Source organism: Salmo trutta, chromosome 10, assembly GCF_901001165.1.
Source record: "Salmo trutta chromosome 10, fSalTru1.1, whole genome shotgun sequence".
Classification (NCBI taxonomy): Eukaryota; Metazoa; Chordata; class Actinopteri; order Salmoniformes; family Salmonidae; genus Salmo; species Salmo trutta.
This window is the reverse complement of record NC_042966.1, coordinates 15,334,858-15,343,186: the sequence shown is the minus strand read 5'-3', so window position 1 is coordinate 15,343,186 and position 8,329 is coordinate 15,334,858.

Here is an 8,329-nt window from a genome sequence, read left to right as displayed (position 1 = left end):
ATTTTTTATGTTTTATTTTACACAGCCTTTTATCCACAATAGGTCACTATGATGGGAACACATATCTGGTGGCAAAATGCACATTGTCATGAAAATTTGTTGCAAGTTAGATGGAAACCTAGCAACGGATGCAATTTTAATGTTGTTTGAGTTGCTTTGTGTATCACCAAATTATTTTCAGATGGTTTTACTGGAACATTGCTGACTGCATCCAAGTTTCTTGACATAGGGAGCTGTCAGTCAAGGTGAGCTCATGAATATACACTACCGTTCAAAAGTTAGGGGTCACTTAGAAATGTCCTTGTTTTTGAAAGAAAAGCAAAAAATGTTGTCCATTAAAATAACAAATTGATCAGAAATACAGTGTTGACATTGTTAATGTTGTAAATGACTATTGCAGCTGGAAACAGCTGATCCTTTAATGGAATATCTACATAAGTGTTGTTACGGGAATTAAGTTATCAATGTTCTTAAACCGAACTTCAATTAAGCTACTCAGTCTGTGCCCAACTGGCCTTCTTTAGGCCAGTTGAGAATCTGGAGCATCAGCATTTGAGGGTTCGATTACAGGCGCAAAATTGCCAGAAACAAAGAACTTTCTGAAACTCGTCAGTCTATTCTTGTTCTGAGAAATGAAGGCTATTCCATGCTCTCGTTTCCAGGAAACTAAAGATTTCGTACAACGCTGTGTACTACTCCCTTCACAGAACAGAGCAAACCAGAATAGAAAGAGGGGTGGGAGGCCCTGGTGCACGACTGAGCAAGAGGACAAGTACATTAGAGTGTCTAGTTTGAGAAACATACGCCTCACAAGTCCTCAACTGGCAGCTTCATTAAATAGTACCCGCAAAACACCAGTCTCAATGTCACGGGTGTCGTAAGGATTGGACCAAAACACAGCGGGAATATGTATACTCATCTTCTTTTTTATTGAAGAAGGAAAACAAAAATAAATACGTATACAAAAACAACCACGAAACAGTCCTGTAAGGCTACTAGGCTATACAAAGAACAACTACCCACAAAACCCCCATGAAAAACACCCCTACTAAATAGGACCTTCCATTAGAGGCAACGAGGAACAGCTGCCTCCAATTGAAGGTCAAAACAATAAACTAGACATAGAAATTAAAAAAAATTGAAAATAGAACATAGAAAAACAAAACATAGAACACAACCCAAAAACCCCGACAACACAAAACAAACACACCCCTGCCACGTCCTGACCAAACTACAATAACAAATAACCTATTTTACTGGTCAGGACGTGACAGGAACCCCCCCCCCCCCAAAGGTGCAGACCCCGGAAGCACCTCACACAAAAATAAACACACAAAAAAATAACCCCCCCCAAAAATAAACCTAACTAAAGGGAGGGAAGGGAGGGTGGCCACCATCACCGATGGTACTTGTGCTACACCCCCCCTTCCCAACCTCCTACTACGGAGGTGGCTCAGGCTCTGGCCTTACTCCCCAACCTAACCTGTCCACCCCCGCTAACTGCTTATTATATTTTACGCATCCCGAAGTCTCTGGGCTAAGGAGCATCACTGAAGACCTCGAGGGCTGATGCGTGTCGCTGGAGACCTCGGGCTGATGCGTGTCGCTGGAGACCTCGGGCTGATGCGCGTCGCTGGAGACCTCTGACTGGAGGGCGACTCTGGGAGCTCCGGACAGGAGGGCGACTCTGGGAGCTCCGGACAGGAGGGCGACTCTGGGAGCTCCGGACTGGAGTGCGACTCTGGCTGTGCCAGTTCCAGACGGTAGGGCATCTCTGTCGGTTCCGGACTGTGGGCCGTCTCTGTCGGTTCCGGACTGTGGGCCGTCTCTGTCGGCTCCGGACTGTGGGCCGTCTCTGTCGGCTCCGGACTGTGGGCCGTCTCTGTCGGCTCCGGACTGTGGGCCGTCTCTGTCGGCTCCGGACTGTGGGCCGTCTCTGCCGGCTCCGGACTGTGGGCCTGTATCTGCTGGCTCCGGACTGTGGGCCGTCTCTGTCGGCTCCGGACTGTGGGCCGTCTCTGCTGGCTCCGGACTGTGGGCCTGTATCTGCTGGCTCCGGACTGTGGGCCGTCTCTGTCGGCTCCGGACTGTGGGCCGTCTCTGCTGGCTCCGGACTGTGGGCCTGTATCTGCTGGCTCCGGACTGTGGGCCGTCTCTGCTGGCTCCGGATTGTGGGCCGTCTCTAGACGGGGCACTGTCGCCGGAAGCTCTGGACGGGGCACTGTTGCCGGACACTCTGGACGGAGCACTGTTGCCGGGCACTCTGGACGGGGCACTGTTGCCGGGCACTCTGGACGGGGCACTGTTGCCGGGCACTCTGGACGGGGCACTGTTGCCGGGCACTCTGGACGGGGCACTGTTGCCGGACACTCTGGACGGGGACTGTTGCCGGACACTCTGGACGGACCACTGTTGCCGGACAATCTGCACGGGGCACTGTCGTCGGAAGCTCTGGACGGGGACTGCGCACTGAAGGCCTGATGCGTGGGGCTGGCTTAGGAGGTGACAGACTATGGACACGCATCACAGGGCTAGTGCGAGGAGCAGGAGCAGGACGAGCTGGACTGGGCTGACGCACTGGAAGCCTGGTGCGTGGGGCTGGTACTAGAGGTACCAGACTGGAGACACGCACCCCAAGGCTAGTGCGAGGAGCGGGAACAGGACGTACTAGACTGGGCTGACGCACTGGAGGCCTGGTGCATGGTGCTGGCTTTGGAGTCGCCAGACTAGAGACACGCACCTCAGGGCTAGTGCGAGGAGCAGGAACTGGATACACCGGGCCATGAGTAGGCACTGGAGGTCTGGAGCGCACCTCCTGCACAACCCGTCCTGGCTGGATGGTAATAGTAGCCCTGTACGAGCGGAGTGCTGGCACAGGGCGAACTGGGCTGTGCAGAGGCCTGATGGCTGCCGTGCGTAGAGCAGGTGTAGGGTAGCCTGGGCCTAGGAGGCGCACTGGTGGCCAGATGTGCTGCACAGGCATCCTCCTTCCAGGCTGGATGCCCACTCTAGCACGGCACTTGCGAGGGGCTGGGATCGCTCGCACCGGACTATGCGTGCGCATGGGCGAGATCGTGCGCACTTCCGCATACACCGGCGCACTCCACTCCATACGCTCCCCATAATAAGCACGGGGAGTTGGCTTAGGGCTCACCCTTGGCCCAGCCAAACTACCCGTGTGCCCCCCCAAAAAAAAATCTTGGGGGTGCCTCTCAGGCTTTCTTGCTAGCCGTGTCCCAACATAGCGTTCTCTGTCCTCTCCAGCCTTCCTCCATGGTCCTTCTCCCGCTAGTATCTGCTCCCAAGTCCAAAACTCCTTATAACTCTGCTGCTGCTCCTTCCTCCGCTGCTTGGTCCGTTGGTGGTGGGTAGTTCTGTCACGGGTGTCGTAGGGATTGGACCAAAACGCAGCGGGAATATATATACTCATCTTTTTTATTGAAGAAGGAAAACAATGATGAAACAGTCCTGTAAGGCTACTAGGCTATACAAAGAACAACTACCCACAAAACCCCCATGAAAAACACCCCTACTAAATAGGACCTTCAATTAGAGGCAACGAGGAACAGCTGCCTCCAATTGAAGGTCAAAACAATAAACTAGACATAGAAATAGAAAAACTAGAAAATAGAACATAGAAATACAAAACATAGAACACAACCCAAAAACCCCGAGAACACAAAACAAACACACCCCATGCCACGTCCTGACCAAACTACAATAACAAATAACCTCTTTTACTGGTCAGGACGTGACACTCAATGTCAACAGTGAAGAGGCGACTGGGATGCTGGCCTTCTAGGCAGAGTTGCAAAGAAAAAGCCATATCTCAGACTGGCCAATAAAAAGAGAAGATTAAGATGGGGGGGAATAAATAAATAAAGAGCATTTCTAACCCCAAACAATTGAATGGGTGATATTTTTGTCATTCAAAATGCAATTGTACATGGGAATCAGAATGACTGTTTGGGACCTTTCAAATCTGTCTCAAAATAGACTCCATTATTGTTACGTCTACTCTAGCGCTCAACGTCACCGGTCTACTAACCACCGGTCCTGGCTACCCATCTTTATGTACACCTGGCAACCATCAATATGCACACTATCAGTCACAGCTGGAATTAATTACCACCTTCATTACCATTTATCTAGCACTCTGTTTTGTCAGTCATCAGGTAGTATTAGTGTTTCCATGTCAGACGCTTCTCATTTCTAACCAGGAGTAATTAATTCTCCACGAGAGCAGAGGGATAGCCATGTGATCATCCGTCTCCTGGGTTAGGCGTGAGTATTCCATCATCACTTTCCGCCAAACCTTTCCTACAGTAGTAACAATTGGTTGGCTGTCCTTCGTTGTTTCTTCAGCTCTAGTGGACTTGGTGCCGCATGGAATTTTATTGACCAGGCCCTCGCCTCCTACCTTAACATCCCCTCATATCCGCTCTCCTCTCCTTGTCCAGTTCAAGCACTCGATAGTCAACCACTAGGATCCGACACACACACACACACACACACACACACACACACACACACACACACACACACACACACACACACACACACACACACACACACACACACACACAAAGAAAGGCTTTCTTTCCGCATCATCAGTGCACCCGTACACAAGATCATGCTCGGCCTCGAATGGCTTCAAAGTCAAAATTCCGGCATCTCATGGCCGACGATGAAAATCACCGTCGGGACACTCAAATGCCGGAAGACCTACTTTTCCTTTCCCTGTGGTTCCATGTCAGTTGAGAGTCCTGTGGTTGCCCTTCAGCCCAACATCCCGGAGGTATACCAGGTTTTTTTCCCCCAAGACCCATGCCACCGGTCTTCCTCATCGCCCCTGGGACTGTGCCGTCGATCTCTGCGCGGCTGCATCTGCCCCACCGTCAGTGGCTGAAACCAAGGCTATGAGTAGTACATCCAGGGTGCACTTCAGCAGTGTTCCATTCGCATGTCCACCTCCCCTACATCGGCAGGCTTCTTCTTCGTGGCCAAGAAGGACGGAAGTTTCCGCATTGATTAAAGAAATCTGAATTCCATCACCACGAAGTACCGCTACCCTCTCCAGTTGGTGCCGGCCACGATCGAACAACTCCGTGGGGACCAGTTTTATTTTGTTAACCAAGTTGGACCTATGAGTGCCTAAAATTTGATCTGCATCTGGGAGGGGGATGAATGGAAGACGGCCTTCAGCACCATGTCTGGTCACTACCAATACTTGGTGATGCCTTTTGGATTAGTCAATGCTCCACCAATGTTCCAGGCATTCATCAACGATGTGTTCCGGGACATGCATGGACACCAGGTGGTCGTGTATATCGACGACATCCTGGTCAACTCTGCTACCTTTGAGGATCACGTCACTCACATCAGAGTAGTCCTGGAACGCCTCCTGGTTAACCAACTATGTCAAAGTGGAGAAGTGCCAATTTCATCTCCTTTTTGGATTACCAGATCGGCGCGTAAGGAGTCATGGATGAGAAGAAAATGGATGCTGTCAGGTCATGGCCAGTTACAACTGTTTGGGATTTGCCAACTTCTACCGCAGATTCATCAAGAGCTTTAGCTCGATCATCTCAAGGGTGGTCCCCGGAAGTTGGGGTGGAATCCTGCTGCTGACAAAGCCTTCCGCCTACTGAAGGGAAGTTTCAATTCCACCCCGTTGCTCAAAAATCCAGATCCTACGCTACCCTTCGTGGTGGAGATGGACGCTTCAGAAGTAGATGTGGGGACCCAGGACCCATTTCTTATCATCACCGACCAATCGGAACCGTGGAGTACATACGGACATAGAGGCGACTGAACCCGCGCCAAGCGGGCCCTTTTTTCCCACCAGATTCAATTTCACGTGGACATGTCGCCCAGGTTTTAAAAAAAAACCATAGAGGCCATCTACGATTCAGGAGACGCGTGTCTTGAGTGCACCCATAATTCTGCCCTCTCGAGTCGTACTCTGGGCCGTAGATGTGGACATTTGCCAAGCCCTGGAGAGGGAACCTTCACCTGCTACCAGTCCTCCTGAGCACACCTACAGTACAGTATATTCATAAAGTATTTAGACCCCTTAACTTTCCCACATTTTTGTATTGATTTTTTACCTCAATGTACACACACAATACCTCATAATGACAAAGCAAAAACAGTTGACATTTTTGCACATTTATAATAAAAATTAAATGGAAATATGACATAAGTATTCAGACCCTTTACTCAGTACTTTGTTGAAGCACCTTTGTCAGCGATTACAGCCTCAAGTCTTCTTGGGTATGATGCTACAAGCATGGCACACCTGTATTTGGGGAGTCTCCCATTCTTCTCTGCAGATCCTCTCAAGCTCTGTCAGGTTGCATGGGGAGTATTGCTGCACAGCTATTGTCAGGTCTCTCCAGAGATGTTCGATCGGGTCTTGTCCCAAATGCAGCGACTCCTGCATTGACTTGGCTGTGTGATTAGGGTCGTTGTCTTGTTGGATGGTGAATTGTTGCCCCAGTTGGAGGTCCTGAGCGATCTGAAGCAGATTTCCATCAAGGATCTCTGTACTTTGCTCCGTTCATCTTTGCCTCGATCTGGACTAGTCTCCTAGTCCCTGCCACTGAAAAACATCCCCCCAGCATGATGCTGCCACCACCATGCATCACCGTAGGGATGGTGCCAAGTTTCCTCCAGACGTGACGCTTTGCATTCAGGCCAAAGAGTCCTTTAGGTGCCTTTTGGCAAGCTCCAAGAAGGCTGTCATGTGTCTTTTACTGAGGAGTGGCTTCTGTCTGGCCACTCTACCATAAAGGCCTGATTGGTGGAGTGCTGCAGAGATGGTTGTCCTTCTGGAAGGTTCTCCCATCTTCACAGAGGAACTCTGGAGCTCTGTCAGAGTGAACATAGGGTTCGTGGTCACCTCTCTGACCAAGTCCCTTCTCACCCGATTGCTCAGGTTTTGCCAGGCAGCCATCTCTAGGAAGAGTCTTGGTGGTTCCAAACTTCTTCCATTTAAGAATGATGGAAGCCACTGTTGTTGGGGACCTTTAATGCTGTGCCTCGACACAATCCTGTCTCAGAGCTCTATGGACAATTCCTTCGACCTCATGGCTTTGTTTTAGCTCTGATATGCACGGTCAACTGTGGGACCTTGGAAAGGCACACACCTGTCTAAATCATGTCCAATCAACTGAATTTATCACAGGTGGGTTCCAAGTTTTAGAAACATCAATGGTGATCAACAGAAACAGAATGCACCTGAGCTCAATTTTGAGTCTCATATCAAAAGGGGGTCTGAATAAATATTTTTTTATAAAATTGCAAAGATTTCTATAAACCTGTTTTTGCTTTGTCATGATGGGGTATTGATGAGGAAAAACATTTAAATCCATTTTGGAATAAGGCTGTAATGTAACAAATGTGGAAAAAGTAATGTCTGAATATTTTCATAATTCACTGTGCGTATCATACATACATCTTTATTAATTCCCCTAACAGTACCACCCCTCCCCTAATTGGAGTAAACTAATGGACAACAAAACAGGCTTCTACTATATACACATTTTACAGAGAGTATGTTTTACATTAGTTATCGTGTGTTTAGTCCCATCATTCAGCTACCCTTAACTTCCCCGAGACCATCCAGTTTTGATTTGCCATGTATACACACACAACTTTCAAATGTGCTATGATGTTTCAAAAAAGTTCTGAACCTATACATTTTATGGACACGGTACATTTTAAAGGGCAGAACTTAATGTGTACTGTGTTGTTCCACGAAATTAGTGCCTATTTGATATGTTAAGTAGAAATTATGCACCAATATTGATTTTTAAAAGCCTGTTATTTGAAATAAAGTGGCCTTTAATATAGATCATATGTAGAAGTCAAATCGCATTTGCAATATGAATAAAAACTTGCTAAAATGCCAAAATTCTGCATTTTGACATGTCACGCCTTGCACCCTGTGACTATTAGGAAGATTTTAACTCACTAAATCATCTGTACACCTACTCTGTATCACAAAGACACAGCGGTTGGAACCAAAAATCAGTCATATAGACTCATCAGAAAAAAGGACAGATTTTCACTGGTCTAATGTCCATTGCTCGCGTATCTTGGCACAAGCAAGTCTCTTCTTATTGGTGTCCTCTAGTAGTGGTTTCTTTGCAGAAATTCGACCGATTCGCCTGATTCACGCCGTCTCCTCTGAACAGTTGATGTTGAGATGTGTCCGTTATTTCAACTCTGAAGTATTTATTTGGCTTGCAGTCTGAGGCTGGTAACTCTAATGAACGTCTCCTCTACAGCAGAGGTAACGCTGGGTCTTCCTTACCTGTGGTAG